Genomic DNA, 22,370 nt, shown 5'->3' with positions numbered 1-22,370 from the left:
GTGGGAGGCCCTGAAACCGGTGCTTCGTGGCGTAGACATCGCGTGGTGTGCGGCGAACTGTAAAGCCCGCAAATGGCCGTAGAGGAGGCGGCAAGCCGGGTTCAAAGCCGGGAGGCGGAGTGTACTTCGGGGGGGAGCGGTGAAGCAGTGGGGCAGTTACTCTGCCTTCAGCAGTCGTACGCTTCCTTACTGTTGGACGAGGCCCATCAATTCTGGCTGGCTACACAGAGTAGAATATATCAATGGGGGGACAAATCCAGCACGATGCTTTACAGATTGTGCCAGAGTACCTTCGAGGCCCAGTCCCTGCCGGGACTCCGGGACGAGACGGGTGACCCTATAACTGCCCCCGAGGCCCTGGCCGCAACCTTTGCACAATACTATGCGACACAGTACACCCCCCGGGAGACTCTCATGGCGGAGGAGGTCGACAAATTCCTAGCGGATCTCCCGCCCCGGGCGCTCTCGGATGAGGGTCGTGCTCGGCTGGACCTCCCATTGTCGGCGGAGGAGCTGGGGAAGGCTCTGGGTGATTTGATTGCTGGCAAGGCCCCTGGGCCTAACAGCTTCCCATGCGAATTCATGAAAACGTTTCATCTCCAGCTGGGGATGCGCTACAGGAAGGCTCTGGAGGCGGCCAGGGACCGTGGGCGTCTGCCGGCAGACTGGCGGCACGCAGAAGTTGTGGTCTTCTGTAAGCCTGGGAGGCCTCCGGACCGCCCTAAACCATACCGTCCGATCTCGTTGCTTAATTTTGAAGCAAAAATCTTAGCGAAGGCTTTGGCAAACCGCCTTCTCCCTTACATCACGGACTTAGTCCACCCGGACCAGGCCGGCTTCATGCCCCACAGGGCGACGAGGCACAATATTCGACGCGCGCAGTTAGTGGTGGAGGCGGCGCGGGCGGCAGGCATCCCGGCGGCTCTTCTGCTAGCGGATATAGATAGAGCTTTTGATTCCCTTAGTTGGTCATATCTTCGGGCGCTCCTTCTCCGTCTCAATTTGGGCCCGCGTTTCCTGTCCTACGTTCATTTACTGTATACGGACCTGACAGCGGCGGTGAGGGTGGCGGGGGCGGTCTCCAGCCCGTTCATCATAGGCCGGGGCACCCGGCAGGGATGCCCTCTTTCGCCTTACTTGTTTGCCCTGGCAATGGAGCCGCTGGTGGCTTGGGTGCGGATGGACGCACAGCTGCGTGGCGTCGAATGGGTAGGGGGTCCGACCGACAGAATCGCGCTATATGCCGATGATGTTCTTTTCTTCCTTACGGACCTGAACAGATCGGGGCCGAGGGTCCTTGACATAATGCGTGTATTCGGAGAGGTGTCCGGCCTCACTTTGAATGTGCAGAAGTCGAAACTATGGGTCCTGGGGGGCAGTGGAGACCTGGGTCCTTGGGCGTCGGCCCTCCAGGAGGCGGCGGGAGGCATTAAATATCTAGGCGTCTTTTTGACCGATGTGCCGGGAGTCTCGTGGTCCCGCAATGTGCTAACCGTGTGGGACAAAATACGATCAGACAAACAAATATGGTCCAGGATGCCTTTGAATATCTATGGCCGCTCGGCCATCTTTAAGATGGTAGCTCTACCCCGTATTCTGTACCAACTTCAAAATCATCCGTATCCTATTTCGCCGCAGTGGTTTAGGCAGGTAAATTCGGCACTGGGTCGGTTCTTGAGGGCTGGGGGGGCAGCAAGGGTGGCACTCCGCACCTGCTTCCTCTCGACCTATTGTGGGGGGCTGGCCACGTCCGACGTCCAGTCCTACTATCAAGCGTCACCTCTACTAGTCCTCAATGAGTGGTGGTATGGGGATCGGGCGACCTGACCTATGCCCTGGAGAGATATCTGATGGACCCAGACACGCTGCATACTATCTTATACTCGGCAGCCATCCGGAAAAGGCTCCCAATGGTCACGCAGGTAGTCTTCCGGGTGTGGCGCGACGCTCTCCGTCGCATGGGATGGTGGAACAGGCTGACGGGGGAAACCCCGCTGTGGCACAATGGGAGGTTGCCGGCACTGGCTTCCTTGCGGGGATTCGATGGCTGGGACGCTATAGGCATTTCAGCACTGGGCCACGTCATGAAGGGCTCGGTCCTTAAGTCCTTTCAGGCTCTGCGGGACGAATATGATATGCCCCAATCTCAATTCTTCAGATACTTACAGCTCCGACACGCCCTGACCCCCGCGATCGCGGGCTTGACTTCATTGCCGGAGTTCAGTCCCCTGGAGGCTAAGTTATTCATGGGGGAATTGGAAACCAAAAAAATATCTACCATATATCAAACGCTTGTTACACACTGCTCCCCTTCTCTTGATAAATTGCGGTCGGTCTGGGAGGGAGAGTTGGGGAGCCTGGAAGAGGAGGACTGGAGAGAAGCCCTGGAGGCCCCTAGGGGAGCAGCGATTGCGGTGCGCTTGCGCTTCATTCAATTTAAGTACCTGCATAGGGCGTACTTTACGAGGGAGCGACTGTGGAAGGCGGGGCTGATAGCCTCCCCGGATTGCCTGAGGTGTGGATGTGGAATAGGCTCCTTTCTGCATACGGTGTGGGAGTGTGTGAGACTGCAGAGATTCTGGACCGGGGTGTGGGATTTCCTGGCGGAGGTGTTGGGCTGGGATCTCCCCCGCTCACCGTAGTTATGTCTCCTCCATGGCATGGAACAATTGGGGGGAAACATATACAAACATCACCTGCTTCTCCTGGGCCTTACGGTGGCTAAAAGGGACATAGCTCGGGCCTGGAAGTGTCCTAGAGCCCCCTTGGTGGAAGTGTGGAAACGGGGCATGGATTTTAACATGGGACTGGAACGCCCAGTATTTGAGGCCAGGGGTTGCCCCAAAAAACATTTCCAGATCTGGAAGAGATGTGCGGACTACAGGGGCCTGCTGCTGGACCCTCCAGCGCCACGGGCCACTGACGCAGATCACTTGCTTACTGACTCTGGGTGAACTGGTACACACGCTGCGACTGAGCTCACTAGGCTCCTCTTTATGGACAATGTAGACACCGTGCGGGGTGGAGGGTGGGTACCGGGTGGGGACTGTTGAGGGTGGGAATTTGGGGGAATGTTGATTGAATAATTGGAATACGTTCCCTTTATATGCACACTGCCTCTCTGACTCTTTGGGAGTGGTGCTTCATTGTATTCTATCAACTACAAAACTCTAATAAAATTTTGTTCTGAAAAAAAAAAAAATAGCAGAATCCATTAAATTATTTATAGATGATATGGTGCTCACTCATGTTCATGGGCACACATTGCTGACACTTGTGGCTTGCTTGATAGGGTGTGCCTCTTTTGGCAATGTTTACTTGGAAGTGTATTTCAGTCAATTTGGGAATGTCTGGTACAGGACTTCTACCTCAATGTACAAATGTCATTATGCTTACAGTTTCTTAGGAATTGGACCACAAGACATTCTCCGACAACTCAAAACTTTCTTCTACACCATGCAAAAATGTGGATATTGGCAAAATGTCTACATTTTTGACATTCATGTAGCCAGTCATGAGCCTAATTCCATTATAAAAAGGACTTTTGCCAAGCTCAGTGAATACAAGATAGACAAGTCCTTCCATGTCTGTCCAGGTTGACCTGAGGGGATTTTAGTAAAGATTCACATGCCAGCACACACATTTTTGGCCTCGCAGCCACAGAAAAGCGTGAAGAGATGGTCAAAGCTTAGCCCCAAACCTCTCCAAATACACACACAGAACCCCTGCATTCATTCCATACAAGTGACAGTTGTAGCCACACAATTACTAGACAACACAACAAACAGGCGTTACCAAGTGCTAAATGGGAGAATTTGATGATGAGGATGCCACACTATGTGGGTGAGTATCTATCTTCCTGTAAAGCCTCTACCAAATAGTGAAGACAAGCAGCTACACATAACAAAGACGTGAGGAATTTCTGTATTTATGACAGTAACTGCCAATAATTCCATTTAGCCTTCCCACACTTCCCCTGCCTAAGATTATCCATGAGAGGAGTGGGTCGGTCTTTGCTAGAGGAGAGAAAAGGTCTCACACTTCATCCTTGTGTACTCACTTTTGCCTTCACATAAGCTGTGGCTTGAGTATTTGAGCAATGAGTCAACTGGCACCCACGGATGCCTCCCATTCATTGGAATTTCTAAAAAACAGACACAGAGTACTGTGGATTGCATGAGTGGCACTTTTTGTTCTTACCTAGACTGCCCCACTATCATCAAAACTATACGACCCCATTAAGAAAGCTGCAATATTACAGGCCTTGGGCAGCTGGCACAAGGGAACTGTGCCAACATGGGGCATTGCTAGAATATAAAGACCCAGGAAATTCCACAATCTTAACCAGACAGCCCAGCAACCCTCGAACCTTTGCCTATAACTCTTACTGTTCTCTCTGTTTCCAAGGCAGATGGCGGCAGCATTAGTGACCTTTGCTGGCCAGCACCCATGGAATCAGCAAACTGGGGTGTCTCTGAAAACTAGAAACTTACTGGAATCCATGATGGAGTTTCTTATGCAGATCCCAGGGCATTTTCTACCCCATAATGCCCTGAAAATATCACATTCTCAAGATGTGCTCTCATTAGCTCATACAGAGGTTTATGTAGCGCAAACCCTGCACAAGGAAAATGGAGAGATGTATATGTACAGCAAGCAAGCATATAAATAAAAGGCTTATTAATCAAGACAATATCTTTTTTTATATATTGCACTTTATCACACCTTTGTTTTATTTCTGAGCGCTAAAAATAACAGCTGTTGAAATAAACAGAACTTCTGCTACAGCTAAAGGGAAAGATGCTGCTTACAGCTATACATTTACAAACAATCATTGTAATAACAGCAGGTACAGTTATCTGTAGAAAACCTCAGACGTCCTTATTGGCCAGATTTCCCTTGCACTCTCTTACTAAGAGGTTCTGAGAGAACGTTTGAGCCCAGGGGACCCTCACCATGCCCCGTGAGGCTTCGAAGTGCAGATGATCTTAAGCTGTAGCTGGGTCGCACCTCATTTCATAGTTAGACTGGCACCGTGGGCATAGCAGTACTGGATACTGCCTTACAAACAAGACCCACAAAGCTCAACTCGAGTAGCTTCCGACTATCTTCACTCCTCCCACTAATCTTCCTAGAATTGCAACCCTTTATTTAAATCCCAGAGTTCCTTTCTGTATCATATGCAAATGAGGAGGGAGTCCTCTGTTTCTGTGAGCTTTACGTACGACATATTTACGGTCACTTTTGAAAGGGATCGGTCCATGGTTACATGACCAAATTAGCAAAAAAAAACGTTCACAGCGTAAAACTGAATTTGAAACACCCTTAAGTTTTGTGTAGTGTTACTAGATGACATCGATATTATTTTCAGTTTGAGGAAACTTTCCTGTGCTAGATATGAATACAGCTGCAATGCCACTTTTTCGATTTCCTTGGATGAGAAAGTATTTATTGGTCTCTGGCCTGGACAGATTATCTGTGCAAAAGCAGGAACACGATATCATTTTAATAGACAAATACAAATTAACAGTGATGGCATGAATGGCCTTCAGAAATCTCGTTTTATCCTCGGAGACTTTTAAGACTACATTTCTCTCATGTTTGCTGACATTTCAACTGCCAGTGAGCAGATTCATGCACCAAACACATTATCTGCTGCAAAGCACAGAACGAGCTGGCAAAAAACCTTGGAGAAACGATAGCAGACAGACTTGTAAAAAACATGACCCAGGGAAATGCATTTTCCCTCGAGAAGCCATATACACTGCAAATGAAATGAGCATTAAATCACAAAGCCAATAATGTAACATCTAAATGCAACTATCTATTATTCCACCTGGTCATTTTTCACATCATATTTCATTGCTGATGGCAGCTCAAATTGCTTTGTTTATCAGCTGATAATGATGTATTATGTTTATTGCTGGTGTTGTTCTGATCAATGTGACAGTTTCCTTTTTGTTGTTTCCCTGCTCTGGAAAATGAAATAGAGATTTGAGTAAAGTTGAGGTGGAAGAAAAGGATAAATAGAAAAACTGTGAAGAGGAAACACAATATTTTCTGTTAGGTGTTGGTTTGTGCCTCTGTTAAGGCAGAGTGTGTGATGAGTAAAATGAATAGCTTTATTTAATTCTCAATGCCAATACTGCTAAAGTGTTTCAAGTCTGCATAGTTATTCCCCATTCTGAGGAGTTTAAATCGAAATAGGCGGAATTTCACGCTGAGGCACCAACCAACTGGTAGCAGTAATTTCATCCGCCCAAAATTTCCAAATGGAATCCCACCTAGCTCGTAATCAGAACCAAAGTGTAAACATGCCTTTGTAGTTATAGCACTGCAGAGCTCCATGCTTTTTAATTGTTTATACATTTTGCATGGAGCTATCCAGTGCTTAATTTGTAATTTAATAAATGCTGCTGCCCAAATTATCATTTAAAAGCCCGCTGCCAGCTCTATCGAGGGTCGGGTGCTAAATTCCAAGGCTTCATAGTCTTGATTCCATCCCATGGCACTTTACTCCTCAATAGGAGCGACCTTTGACCCTGCCACCAGGTAGGTCGCCCCCTCAGCTGCCACACGGTCCGCCTGTGCAGCTGTTCCCGCTGCCCGCTGTGTCATCGCCTGTACTCTTGCAGTCCTTTCTCTGCCTCGGACTGGTTTCTCCCTTCTTCTTGTGCCATTATTTTTCTGCCTTTCCTTTTCACTTTTTACTGTTCTCCTTATCTCTTTGCTCTTCGCCCCAGTGCCCTGTGCCCCCCCTGCCCCCCACACGCTCCCCTCCCTCGCCATTCCCACCGCTGCCTCCCTGTGACCCCGCCCCCCTGGTGCCCCATTTGCCGCCCCGGTCCCGCCTCCCAGCTGCCCCTCCCTCCCATAGCCCTTCTTATGGAGGCCGCGCAGCGGTCGCGCGGCTCGGGCGCGCAGCTGGCGCGCCAAAGGCAAGCCCGTCTGCGTCTGGACAGCGCCAGAACCCCTGGCCCCCACCGAAACCAAGAAACCTGACTGAGATACGACACCACCACCCTCCACGCACTCAACGCCGGCCAACAAGCCGCCTGCTAACAAGCCACTCCGAAGCGCACCCACAGGCCCTTCTCCTGCCAAACCTGCAAATCCACCTGCGTCCGAACCTACATTTCACCACCCAGACCAGGCAACAACAACAACCACCTCAAGTGCATCCTACTCAACACCCGCTCCGTCCACAAGCACGCCATGGAACTCTGGGACCTCCTCGACACAACAGCACCAAACCTGGATGAACGCCTCCTCAGCCCCTGAAATCGCCATAGCCATCCCGGACGGCTACAAGATCACCCGAAAGGACCGCGTCAACCAAACCGGAGGAGGAATCGCCATCATCTACAGGAACACCCTCGACGTCACAACCAACTCCGAAGATGCCCTAACCACTGCCGAACACCTATACTTCCAGATCCACACCGACCCCAAGACCACCCTCAGAGGAACCCTCGTCTACAGACCCCCGGGCCCACGTAAACAATTAAGTGAAGCCATCGCCGACTTCATCAGCCCACATGCCCTCGCCTCATCGGACTACATCATCCTAGGGGACCTGAACTTCCACCTGGAGAACAACAACGACAACAACACCACCACTCTGCTCGATAACCTCGACAACCTCAGACTAAAACAACTGGTGAACACTCCCACCCACTACGCCGGCCACACGCTCGACCCCATCTTCTCCGCCAGCAGCCACGTTGCCTTCATCCACTCCTCCAAACTACACTGGACCGACCACAGCTGCATCCACTTCACCTTTAAGAAGACCACATCTCACCACCGCTGGCAACAGATCCCCCGTAAATGCTGGAGCAAAGTCACCGCAGACCAGCTAACCACATCACTGAGCCAGAACCCACCAATCACCACCACTAACACAGACGACGCAGCCCGCAACCTCACACAGTGGATCGTCAACTGCACCGACACCCTCGCACCACTGAAGAACCCTCCAGGCAAGCCCGGCAACAGGAAAACAACATGGTTCACCGACGACCTCAAGGAATCGAAGAAATCCTGCCGAACCCTCAAGAAAACCTGGCGCCGCGAACAGACGACAGAAAACATGACAGCCCTCAAGAACGCCACCCGCAAACACCACCAGCTGAACCGCACCACCAAAAAGACATCGTTCTAAGAACGGCTGGACAACAACACATACAACAGAAAGGAACTCTTCAGCAGCGTAAAAGAGCTCTCCAATCCCAACGCCAACAGAAACGACATCACACCGTCGCAAGACCTCTGCAACTCCCTCGCCACGTTCTTTCACTGCAAGATCGCCGATACCCACAACAGCTTCGGCGCCCAGCCACTGAACCAACACCCCCTACAACCACCCTCAGCGCTTAGACTCCCATCAGCACCAAAGACACTGCCCACGCTATGAACGCCGTCCACTCCGGCTCTCCTTCCGACCCATGCCCTCACCACATCTTCAACAAAGCCGACACCATCATCGCTCCCCACCTACGGAACGTCATGAACAACTCCCTCGCTTCTGCCACCTTCCCAGAGAGCTGGAAACACACAGAGATCAACACCCTACTGAAGAAACCCACAGCGGACCCTAAAGACCTCAAAAACTTCCGCCCCATCTCTCTTCTTCCCTTCCCGGCGAAAGTGATCGAGAAGATCGTCAATAAAGAGCTGACCGCATTCCTCGAGGCCAATGGATCCCTTGACCCATCCCAGTCCGGATTTTGAGCCAACCACAGCACCAAGACCGCCCTCATCACAGCCACCGACGACATCAGGACCCTAATCAACAACGGGGAAACTACCGCCCTCATCCTCCTAGACCTCTCAGCCACCTTTGACACAGTCTGCCATCGCACCCTAATAACCCGCCTTCACAACGCCGGGATCCAAGGTAAAGCCCTGGACTGGATCACCTCATTCCTCTCCGACAGAACCCAGAGAGTCCGCCTCCCCCTCTTCCGCTCCGCGGCCACCAAGATCATCTGCGGCGTACCCCAAGGCTCATCGCTCAGCCCAACTCTCTTCAACATCTATATGAGCCCCCTCGCCACCATCGCACGCAAACACAACCTCAACATCATCTCATACGCCGACGACACCCAGATGATACTCTCCCTCACCAAAGACCCAGCCACCGCCAAACCCAACCTCCAGGAAGGAATGAAAAACATCGCTGAATGGATGAAACTCAGCCGTCTGAAACTGAACTCAGACAAGATGGAGGTCCTCGTCCTCGGACCCTCCCCATCTGCATGGGATGACTCCTGGTGGCCCACAGAACTGGGCACCACACTGACACCCACTAACCATGCACGCAACCTGGGATTCATCCTGGACTCCTCTCTCACGATGACCAAGCAAGTCAACGCCATCTCATCTTCATGCTTCAACACCCTGCCCATGCTCCGCAAGATCTTCCGGTGGATCTCTACTGGAACCAGAAAGACAGTCACCCAGGCCTTCGTCACCAGCCGACTAGACTACGAGAGCACCCTATACGCTGGAACCACAGTCAAACTTTGGAACAGACTCCAACGCATACAGAATGCATCCGCACGACTCATCCACGACATCCCCCGCCACAGCCACATATCAGCCCACCTGAGAGACCTGCACTGGCTCCCTGTCAACAAAAGGATCACGTTCAGGCTCCTCACCCTCGCACACAAAGCGCTCCACAACATAGGTCCCGAATACCTCAACAACCGCCTCACGTTCTACACTCCAACAGGCAAACTCCGCTCCGCCAGCCTCGCCACCGTCCCACGGATCTGCAGAACCACCGCCGGAGGAAGATCATTCTCCTACTTGGTGACCAAGATATGGAACTCCTTCCCCGCCCACCTACGACTCGACTGTCCCAGGACCACCTCACTTTCATGAAAAACCTCAAGACCTGGCTCTTCGAGCAGTAGCGGCACCCCCACCCCCCACCCCCAGTGCCTTGAGACCCTCCCAGGTGAGTAGCGCGCTCTACAAATGTATTTATTGATTGATTGATAGACACTCCCTGGCTCTTTATCTTTCTCTTGACGGTTTATTTTCATACCTATTTTCTCCCGTTATCACTGTTATTTCGTCTTTCTCTTCCTTTCCCCCTTGTATATTTTCCTCTCTCTTGCTGTCAATCAATCAATGATTTGTAGAGCATTGTTTATCACCCGTGAGGGTATCCAGGTGCTGGGGGGGGGAGCTGCTGTTGGGAGTTGTTAGTCAATCATCCAGGTTATTAGGCCATCTCTGAACATCTGCAGGTTGGGTGCGGTCAGGAGGTGGAGTGGGAGGCCATTCCAAGTCTTGCTGGCCAGGTACGAGAAGGTGTAGCTGCCATGATGGAGCAAGATTTCGCACGAAAAGCGCCTTGCTTGCACTCAGCCCTCTCAAAATAAACTGTAATACACTAATAAACATATTTCGTCCTATTAACAATGCAAAACTCGACATTTCTAGAAAGCTGGGGAAGCTTGTCTATGTGCTTTTACTAACAGTAACTCTAGGGATCTAATATAGCTGCCACAACGCAGGAACTTTTCTGCGCATGCATCTATCACACTCACTTGACATGACGTAATTCTCTCTGCTTGGTGGGAATTCTTGCTTCTGCGCACTAGAACTAAGATGGCTACTCTGTGTTTTCACATGCTAACGCTTGCGCTATTGCTTTTACTAAGTTGTTCGTTCTGCATAACGACTAATGCTTTAGTAAAAATAAAGTAATGGAATAGAGTAGAGATAAGTGGTATACAGTGCATTCGTGTATTTCTTGTTCTAAAACTTTCTTTTCTACTTTCGCATGTATCGTATTTTGGGCCTGACATGTACTTCTGAACTCCATCTTGGGAGGAACTGCGCCTGTGCAGAGAAGCTCAAACCCCTGAAGCACTGGCATTGAAATTCTGCCAAGTCTTGTCTTGCTAGAAGATGTTCCTGGGAACTCGACTTCCTGAACCTCTAAGAGGATGTCAAATTATACATTGTATTTGTTATTGATACATCCACTGCTGGTGGAATAAAAGTGCATGGGAAAATAAAATATTGGGCGGGAACATAAATCTGAATATTGAAGAGCATGACCTCATAACTGGTATGGTGTGATGACCTCTTCTCGTCTTTTGACTAATCAAATTGAGGGAATTCACACATTTGAAACATTGGGGGGTGGTACACTGGCCTGGAAAATGATATATCTAAGGTAGGCTCAGCTAGTTACTTTGTCCGACTTGTTCGAATATCTGACCTGTGACTGACCCAACGCACTCAATAGGCGATCAAGAACAGAGGTGCTGGCGGAGCACTCTGTCAGAAGACTCGGGAGCAGAGGTGCTGGCGGAGCACTCTGTCAGAAGATTTGATAACCCAATCGGGGTACTGGGAAGGAGTTCGATAACCCAATCGAGGTTTTTAGGGGAGAAGATTCGCTAACCCAATCGGGGTCCGACTGTTAGCTGTAGAGAGGGGTGTGACGCAGGCGTTACACTTTAGCTGTGGGTGCCGGTCCTGACCTGTGATAGTCCTGTCCTGATCCACTTTGGTCCGTACTTATCCTGATTCTGGTCTGCACCTGTTCTATCCTGCTGGCACCTGCATTAACGGGGGTCCTATCATTTATCCAGCCCGTGGCCAGGGTTGGTCTTCACACTATTCAAGGTAAATATAAAAGTCGTAAGGGTATGTCATTGTGCTGTTCCCTTTTCTTACCCTTCCTATATTTCAATGCTTAAAGAACGTTTCATGATAATCTCATATCATCTTGCTTTGATATTATTTTTGATTGATCAACCCTTGACAAATTTAGTATGGACATTGACATTTAAAACATTATTTGGATAAAGCGTTTGATTCTATCCCGAGTCTGTGGTTATTTTATGAGTGCAATGTTTAATGCTACCTATTTTCTTGCTAACTCCCTTGATCTCTTAGAACTATAGGTACCGGTGACAAGGATTGGTAAGTCAAGGTATAGGTCCTAAAAGGTTAAAATTAAATAACTGGTATAGCATAGGTTTACCTGTTCAAAGTGTGTATGTGTTTATGGGCCCAGGTGAGTATGGTAACATTTCTGAACAGGTGAACCTGCGCTCTATCAGTATTTTTGGTAGCAGCAGTATGGTTAGGGTTTAGTTAAGATAGGTAGTTAGTCGCTTTGATTGAATTATACTGATGATTGATTATGTATTGATTTTTATGCATTAACCAAAACCCGTTTGTATTGTTCTATTTTTGTTTTGGAAACCCCGGGGGCAGAATAGCGGGTGGTAAATGGAAGCCACTTTGCATTGAGGTCACTTTTCTAAGGAAGTAAGTGCATGGTTAGGTAAAACTGGAAGCACTGATTAGGGAATTTTCTGTATAAATGTGTGAATAAAGGATAGCAAAAGAGTTCGCCGGTGAAACTTTGGCTTTATATCACCTAGAAAGGGTAAACCCAAGGGAGTAACAGGTTCTCTAATGCTTGTATGAAGAGTAGGCGGAAGGGATCTACTCGCAGTGTGTGAATAGTAAGTGGAAGGGATTTACTCGCAGAAAAAGAAATCATCTTTTTTTTTAATTTAGTCACTTAGGCACAGTGGCAAATGTTTTTTACGTTGTTAATTATTATTGCATTTTTAAAAGTGAAAAGAAATAAGTTCTCGTATTACCTTGCAAAGGAGGGAGTCAGTTGTGGAGCTGCGCTGACGTCACTCAGAGCCCCGCTGTTATTGGTTGAGACAGCGGGTGTGTAGCTGAGGTAATAATTGTAAAGGAGGGTGAGTGCAGGAGCGTGAGAACTTGTCTCACGAGAAATTGTTGGTCAAGAGTTGTTTTAATTCTGAACACTAATTAGTTCTTGAAAATAAGAAACGCGCTGGTATTGGTGAAGCATTTTGTAAACCAATTGAGTGTAGCTACATACTAAAATTTATAGGTGCAAAGTATATGTGGCATTTAGATCCAACAGTTATAGGAAATAGACCCGATAGGAGTTACTTAGGTTTTGCGCACGAGCAGTACATAAGGGGAAGACCTTATATCATGTACGGAGGAGAGAGGAAAATGTCGCTAATTAAAAAGATTAAGAATTTCTTTAAAAAGGACAAAACGATTAAAACTAGAGAAGGGATTATTATTCCTCCACCAAATATGCCCGCATCATACATGATGGTGGAAAGGGGCTTAGAGAATTGGACAGAGTACACAAAAGATGATGGGGTTTTGGCATTTCCAGAACATGGTACCTTTAATGGTAGTGTTTTGAACAATTTGAGAACACGCATGAATGAATTAGATCTCAGACCTAGGTTGACTCAATACGAAGCATTGGAAGAATGGGAGACTGAGGCTTTCTAGCGATATAGACCCAGAAGCGACAGAAATTGGAGTAAATTTAATCCCAGATTTCCAAAAGAGACAAGAGATAAACAAATGAAGAAATGGAGACAGTCTATGTTGGTAGAAGGATTATATCCTGTACGGACTTTATAGGAAGCGTCAGGAAGCAAATGCACAGAGAAAACAAAAAATGTAATGATTAGTGGTGAATCAGATGATGACTATTTGGAGGATTTGTTAATGAAAAGTCTGCCACCTTACCATGAAGAAACAAATAGAGTTAACCCTAGCGCCCTGTTCTTAAATCCACCTTTGGTTCCGCAAATAGTGCATGAAACCTCGTTAGAAAAAGTGTTACAGGAAAGGGAACGAGAAGCTATAAATAAACAGAGAAGTGAATTAATTCAGAAAATGTCACAGCTAAATATGAGTCCTGAAGCCTTGACCATTCCGGTAACCAGAGGTCCCGTTGGTCCATTATATGGAGAGAAACAGTCCTGTCCTAGAGCTCCTGTTTTAGCTACACCTGTAGTGCAACCTAGAAAAGAACCCTTGATAGTTGATGATCAAGCAAGTGAATGTGAGTCAGTGATTTCCCTGATGGATTTTCCTATAAGGGAACCGATGAGTGATTCAGTCAGGAAAAACACTCCTGGAATTTCTAGAGAGGTACGGATGGAAATATCCTCAGGTACAAGAAGTGCTACTGTGGTATCCACAGAAGAAATAGAGAGATGGTCCCGAGAAATAGAAAAGCCAAAATCCAATCCCAAGTTATTGGATATTTTTAATATAAGAGTCGAATTAGAGGAACTGATGGCTGGAAATGTGGGATTAGACAAGTTAAACACTCTCAGTGAGGACGAATTGCTGTTTATATGTCGAAGTATCGCTCGAAATACTAAAACATTTCATGAAAAGTTAATGAGTTTGGCTTCTGAAATAGGAATTGATATTAGAAAATCTAAAGTTTTACAGAAACCTTACCGAGCTGAATTTTCTGACAAAGATTTATAAAACATGAATGTGTCAGGATGTAAAGTACAGATCAAGGAGTTACTATCATTATTGCAGAAGTGGGGTGATTTAGACAAATGGAAAGCTAGATGGGCAAAGAAAAAAGGAGGAGGCCCAAGCGAAAAGTACTGCAAATTAATATTTATTAAAAGAACCTGAAAAAGTGGAAAGGTTGTGCCCGATGAGAGAAGTGCCTTGAGGAGGTTATGTGCATGTCCCATGGTCCCGACAGGATATTTTATCATTTACGAATGATTTCCCGAAACTCAGAGAGAAACTTGTAGAGTGGTACAGACAAGTTGAGAGATTTGTAATAGTTTCAAAAGTACTGCTAAAATATTTAGATGGGTTATTTGACATCGTGGTTCCTGTAGATCTATGGACAGAATGTAAGATAGCGGTTGGTTGGCCAAATAATGAGTACCCTGGAGACCCAAAGACAGGAGTCCCTTCAGATGAGGATATGAAGATATGTAATCAAGTAATACTATACTTGAAAGGAAAGGTACCCCCAAAGGAAACTGACTGGACAAGAATAGACAGAACTACCCAAAATAAAGATGAATCAGTACATGCATATTATGAATGCCGTTTACAGGTATTCAAGCGGTACAGTGGGTTGGAAAGCATTGACACAAAAGATATGACACATTTTATTTATCGGTTTGTGTCAGTGTTAAATCCAGAAATTTTGCAAATGATTAAAGATCATAAAATCTGTTGGCAGGCCAAGCTGATAGATGAAATACTTAAGTACGCAAAATGTGTTGGGAATGAAATTGACAATAAACGAAAGAATTTAGAAGAAAAGGTAATGTGGGCACAAGTAAAATTAGCAGAGCAACAGGAACTTCAGTTGAATCAATTGAAAAATAATCAGAATCAAGGAGATGTAAATGGGGGTAAACCAAGAGGTAGAATGACCAGGGAGGAGGCCAAGAAGAAATTTCCTGGTCATGGGTGCGGAAAAATGGGGCATTGGAGGAACGAGTGTAAAGCTGTCTTGAGTTACCCTGTACAAAACGATAATTTGAATCCACAGACGCAGAATGGGGTGTCAAGGAAGCCACAGCAACAGGTAATACAGAACCAGTTACCACTTGCACCTATGCCAGATTCTGGGAGCCAAGCAAATTACAAGGTGGATACAACAAATTGGGAGGGAAGTGGAAGGAGAGACACAGTAACATCACAATTTCTTTTGAGTGACAAATTTTTTAAGGAAGATAGTTACTGACAGTGCCTCAGAGGGGAGGACGAGGAGTGCGTACTTGGCTCATCCTTGCCGGTAGATCAGTCAGGTCCATACATTGAGGGAAAAGTTGAGGGAAATGATGTTACCTTTTTGTAGGACACTGGTGCTACCCGTTCTACTGTGAGAACAGCAGACGTTCCAAACCTACCCCTCTCGGGAGAAGCGATCCAAGTAGTGGGCATTTCTAATAAACAAATTAGTACCCCTGTTACAGAACCTATGGAGATCAGAATAGGGAACTTTAAAGAAATTCACAAATTTGTGGTGTGTGACTCCAGTCCAGTAAGCCTATTAGGTAGGGATTTACTGTGCAAAATGAATTGCACAATCTTTTGCACCCCAAGTGGTGTTGGAATTCAAACCCCAGACGAAGATGGAGTTTATAAATTAATGTTGGCCAAACAAGAAACTGAAAATAAAAAGATGCTAGTGACAGACCTCCCAAAAGAATTGCAGTGTGGGATTTTACTGGAAAGGATGTAGGATTAATGGCAAATGTTGACCCGGTAAAAGTGACAGTGAAAGAAAGTGCAGTTTACCCAAACATACGACAGTACAAAATGAGCCCAGAAATAAAAGCGTTTGGTTGAACAAGGCATTTTACAAGAAATAATGAGCAGTCCATGTAATTCACCGATAATTGGCATAAAGAAACCGAGCGGGAAATATAGGGTCATACAAGACCTTCGCAAAATTATTAAAATTGTCGTCCCATGTTGTCCAGTTGTGCCAAATCCTGCAGTGATTTTGTATCAGATACCGTGGGGAGCCGGATGGTTCACGGTAATAGATCTGTGCCATGCATTTTTCTCCATACCTTTACATCCAGAAAGCAAATATCGTTTCTCGTTCAAATTCAACAATTATGTCTATGTTTGGAACCGTGCCCCTCAGGGGTACACAGAGAGTCCATCGATTTTTAATCAGATTTTGAAGAAGTGCCTTGAATTTTTGGTTCTGCCCGGACAGTCTTTCCTGGTGCAATATATAGACGACCTGTTGGTGGCGTCTAAGACTCGAAATGACTGTGTCGTTGATACTATTGCATTGCTGAATCATTTGGCAGAAGGAAGGCATAAAGTGTCACCTGAGAAGTTGCAATTCTGCACCACATCGGTAAAGTATCTGGGGCACCAGATAGAAAGAGGTGTCAGACGAGTTACCTTTGAAAGAATCAAAATAATCAGAAACACGAATCTACCTCAGACACAGAAAGAAATCAGAATGTTTCTTGGGGTTGTAGGTTACTGCAGACAGTGGATTGTGGGATTTGCAGTTGTAGCTAAACCTCTGATACAAATGACAACGAAAAGAGCAAAGGACCCAGTAGAATGGGATGACGAAAGTATGACTGCCTTCTTGAACCTGCGAGAATGTCTCTGCTCAGCTCCATCCTTAGGGATGCCTGATTAATCAAAAGAATTTGCAACATTCTGTGATGCACGCAGCAATTGTGCATTGTCTGTCCTGACCCAAACTCATGGTTTAATGAGACGTCCTGTGTCATATTTTTCATCCACACTAGATCCAGTGGCAGCTGCATTGCCAGGATGTCTGAAAGCAGTAGCTGCAACCTGTATGAGTCTCGAACAAAGTGGATCCATCATTATGGGACATCCTGTAACCGTGTATGTTCCACACTCAGTGGTGATTCTGTTAACCAGAACACGTACTCAGTATTTGACTCCTAGTCGGCTGACTAAATTTGAGAGAATTCTTCTAGGTGCAGGGAATGTAACCATTGCCAGATGCACTGTGTTAAATCCAGCCACACTGTTGCCTGAATCACACTTCGTGAAAGGGGAAGTTGAGCATGATTGCATCAACCTCACAGAATACAGTGCAAAGCCCCGACCAGACATAAGAGAAGAGCCATTGTTGACATTTGAATATGAACTGTTCGTGGATGGCTCATGCATGAGAAATGAGGAAGGAGGATTAAGTGCTGCTTATGCTATTTGTACTCTGTGGGGACGAGTGGAACCATACTATTTACCTGGAGTCAAGTCTGCACAAGTAGCCAAATTAGATGCATTGACAAGAGCCTGCAAATTTGGGAAAAGTTTGAGAGTAACCATATATACTGACAGTCAGTATGGTTACGGGGTTGTGCATGACTTTAGCCAACTTTGGATGCAAAGGGAGTTTCTGACTTCTTTGGGTACTCCTATTAAGAATGGACATGATGTAAAAGACTTACTAGAAGCAATTCAATTACCAAAACAAGTGGCTGTGGTCAAGTGTGCTGCTCACCAATCTGGAAATGACAAAGTGACAGCAGGTAACCGATATGCTGACCAACTAGCCCAGCCTTGTGCCAAACATAAGATGGTAATAAATAAGAAAATTGATGCACATGGAAACAGCTGCCAACTTATGTTGCTTGGAAGAGTGAAAACATGGGAAGAAGTGAGAGATTTACAAAATGAGGCAGAAATGAAGGAAAAGGAAGAGTGGAAGAAAATAGGATGTCAGAGAAGGGCTGAGGATGGTGTTATTGTTTACCTTGATAGAGACCTGTGTTACCAGATTGTATGCTTGCTCCTATGGCTAGGATGTATCATGGAAGTACACACATAGGTAGAGATGCTATGGTTAGAGAGTTCAGACAGAGTTGGTTCAATGCGAGATTCAGGAATGTAGCAGAGAGTCTTTGCCAGAGGTGTATAACATGTAAAAGAATGAATCCTGGTAATAGAACTGTAGTGTTGCCAGGAAAGATTGGAAAGGCAGAAGGTCCCTTCATACGACTCCAGATTGATTTCATCAAATTACCCCCTTGCCGAGGACTGAAGTACGTCCTAGTCATTGTCTGCCTGTTTTTAAAATGGGTGGAAGCCTACCCTACATGCAGGAATGATAGCATCACTGTAGCTAAGTTACTACTGAGGGAACTCATACCACTTTTCGGTTTTCCAGTAACGATTGAATCAGACCGAGGGTCTCATTTTAATAATGAAATAATTCGTCTGATCTGTGAAGCATTCCAAATTGACCAAAAACTGCACTGTGCATACCGCCCAGAGGCTTCTGGAGTCATAGAACAACTGAATGGCACAATCAAGTCTCGATTGCGAAAGATGTATGAATCTACCCGATTGGGGTGGCCTGATGCTTTACCTCTTATTCTGATGGGACTCCGAAGCATTCCAGACAGAAACACAGGCTTGAGTCCCCATGAAATACTCATGGGAAGAGCAATAAGGCAGGCATGGGTACCAGGACACAAGCTGATAAATATATCTGATGATTTCGTGCTCGAGTACTGCAAAGAACTGGCTGAACAAGTGCGTTCTATCTCTCACCAGGTTGGGGAAGACGCTGTCGCCAGACAATCAACTCCAGCACATGATCTGAATCCAGGTGACTGGGTAGTGATAAAAGAACATACTCGAGAATCTAGCCTAGCACCAAGGTGGAGAGAGCCACATCAAGTGATATTGGTTACTACCACAGCTGTAAAGTGCAGGAGAATTCCAAACTGGATCCACACGAGTCACAATAAAAGGGTGACTGAACCGGATGATGTAGGAGCTGAAGGTTGTGCAGCTGAGGGGTCTCAAGAAGTTGATCTCGAAGTAGTTGATGAAGAACAACTGAGCACCAGTCAGGATGAATGGGTTCCAGTAGTCGACATACCTGCAGATTATGTGAGAACCAGAAGTCAAACCTATCTAGATAGACAGAGTGATAGTGAGGATGAGACAGAAATAGAGGAAGGTAATCAGATCATAGAAATCCAAGTCAAAAGTGATTCTGAGGAGGAACAGATAGGGAAAGGTTGGTGTACTCAGACCTTTGAAACTCCAGCCAGTACTCCAGAGTCTGAGGAGGGAAAGATAGGTATTAGGGCGAAAGCTCAGGCAGAAGACAATCAAGAAATTTAAAGACCTGAGCAGGACCAGATAGGTGTAGAAAAGTGTGTTCAGGAAAAAGAAGGCGAACAATGTCAAAGTCAAAGTCAATTACAGCAAACTCCTGAACAAGGCGAGATTAGTATCCAGGCAGAAGAAACCAAAGAAAGCCCTGGACCTAGTCAGATAGAGAGGAATTCAGAAGTTGACAACAAGTAGTGCCACAACTGAACGAAAATAAAAGAGCATATGAAGAAAGTCAAAGCACAGTGCCAGCTAAAAGACTCAGAAAGGGAGATAAGTGGCCTGGTTTTGTCAAAAGACTGGAATTTCACCTTAAAACAATAAATGAAGAACCAGAGCAAGTAAATGAAATATCAAGCCAAACTGGACCATCCACAGAGCAACCAAGAAGGAGGAGTCCATGTTTGAAAAGAATGAATAATAAGTTTAAAGGACCTGAGTGGACGTACGTCATACTTGAAGATTTCAAAAATTTAGAGTTGAGTGATGACAAACTGATTGTTGATCAGACTGACGAAAAAGTGAGACCAACTTGAGAAAAGGATCACAGGTTAAAAATCTGTGAAAAGTTACAAAGAGGGGATAAAATCTCCTTAGTCGAAGATGGCTGATTATAATGTTAATGGAAGACCGAAAAGAAATTGTTTAAAGAAATGCTGGTGAATATGTACATGTAGTATAGTAATGTTAGTTATAGTGTGGTTTGAATTAACATTAACTATACCTTACCTAATGAGCAAAGAAATGCAAAATAACACTAATATACCCGAGCAAGTAGATTCACCTGAAGCAGTAGATACACATACACATGAGAAGCAATTAGTCTTAAGCAACATGGAGTAGATTTAGAAGCACCACATGAGGGAGATTTACATTATAGAAGAGCTAGAAATAGAACTCATTTAAATGTATTTGCTAATCTGTTAGTACATTATGTAGAAGCTATGGAATTTAGTGATTGCTACGTGTGCAAGAAGTTGCCCACATCAGTAGCTGAAGGGGTAACTTACCATCACTTACCTCTGACCTATGGTATTTCATGTAGTATTTTAGCTAGTCTGTTTTATAGAACTGGAAAATTACAGTATTATTATTCTAATTTTGATGTCGTTTTTCTGAAGTTCCTTTACGTAGAAATTTAAATCGTATTTCTAGTACTAGAGACTCTACACACTTTATGGGAGATTATTTTTTAACAGTGGAATCAATCGATATAGCTAAGGCTCACAAAGAAAATTTAACATGCATATTATAAGAGAAAGAAAATATGTTTTTAGATTTAGTCGAGAAAAGGAGACAGGATTTCCATAGAAAAGCTACTGATCATAAACGAAAGATTCCTAAATGGGCTGAAAATAGAGAGTTTACCTCTAATGGCAAGATTCAAGCTGCCATGTTACTGGATTTTGTAAAGAAAGGGAAATTCTGTCTGTCTGCATAGAGAGAAACAGATTATTATAACAATATATTCATTGGTTCTAGTGAATGTGAACACAAATACAAAGTTATTGGAGTTGGGGTTTGAAAGATGGAACTCAACCAGTATTCCCTGGAATTTATTACATTTGTGGGAACAAAGCCTATTTTAAATTGCCTGATCATTGGTGCGGGAGTTGCTATTTTGGAATAGTATTCCCAAAAGTGTACCACATAGAGAAAATCACTGGAAGCAATAAAGAAACTAATGGACTAACTCGCAGTAAAAGAGCATCATTTGCTGACATTGTAGGTGACATATTAAGTGCAATAATACCTTCAGTGAGAGGGGTTATGAACACTCAAAGAATTTGCAAATTGTCAACAGTGGTGGATCGCTTATCGACTGACACTGCTAGTGGATTTTTGATGCTCAATACCGAATTGGTTGTGGTAAGATCAATGGTTTTACAAAATTGACTTGCTCTTGACATATTATTGGCAAAAGAGGGCGGAGTGTGTAGAATGCTGAAGACGCAACATTGTTGCACTTACATTCCAGACGAAAGTGTGAAGATTAAAAGGTACGCAAGAAATATTACTAATTTAAGAGAAGAACTGAAACCACTGGAGGTTGACAGTGTATGGAAGAGACTAATTAGTGGTCTCTCCTTAATAGGTAGTTGGTTCACTAACGTTGAAAAGAGTTTTGTAGGTAAAATACTGATGCCAATGGTGGAAGTAGCACTACTGATTTTAGGGATAATAATTTGTTGCAAGTGTCGCAAACACTAGAAAACATATAAAGGAAATCAGAAAGGAAAGAAAAGAAACTTCAGTGAAATTGAGCTTGTAGAATTAAATGGGGATTTGTACAAGAAGATGAAAAACTTCCACATGAATAATGGGGAAAAGCCTAAAAGAGTGTTTGAAGAAATAGAAATGAGTAAATGTTGGCATCTGTTTCTGTCGTTTGTGATGATATAAAATATCATCAAAGAGGGGATTGATGGAGCAAGGTTTCACACGAAAAGCGCCTTGCTTGGACTCAGCCCTCTCGAAATAAACTGTAATACACTAAAAAACATGTTTCGTCCTATTAACAATGCAAAACACAACATTTCTAGTAAGCTGGGGAAGCTTGTCTATGCGCTTTTACTAACGGTAACTGGAGTGATCTAATATGGCCACCCCAACGCGGCAACTTTTCTGCGCATGCATCTGTTACACTCACGTGACATGACGTAATTCTCTCTGCTTGGCGAGAATTCTTGCTTCTGCGCACTAGAACTAAGATACTCTGTGTTTTCACATGCTAACGCTTGCGCTATTGCTTTTACTAAGTTGTTCGTTCTGCGCAACGACTAATGCTTTAGTTAAAATAAAGTAATGGGAATAGAGTAGAGATAAGTGGTATACAGTGCATTCAATTATTTCTTGTTCTAAAACTGTTTCTTTTCTACTTTCGCATGTATTGTATTTTTGAT

This window comes from Lissotriton helveticus, chromosome 1_1 (assembly GCF_964261635.1).
Source record: "Lissotriton helveticus chromosome 1_1, aLisHel1.1, whole genome shotgun sequence".
Taxonomy (NCBI): domain Eukaryota; kingdom Metazoa; phylum Chordata; class Amphibia; order Caudata; family Salamandridae; genus Lissotriton; species Lissotriton helveticus.
This window is presented reverse-complemented; position numbering follows the sequence as displayed.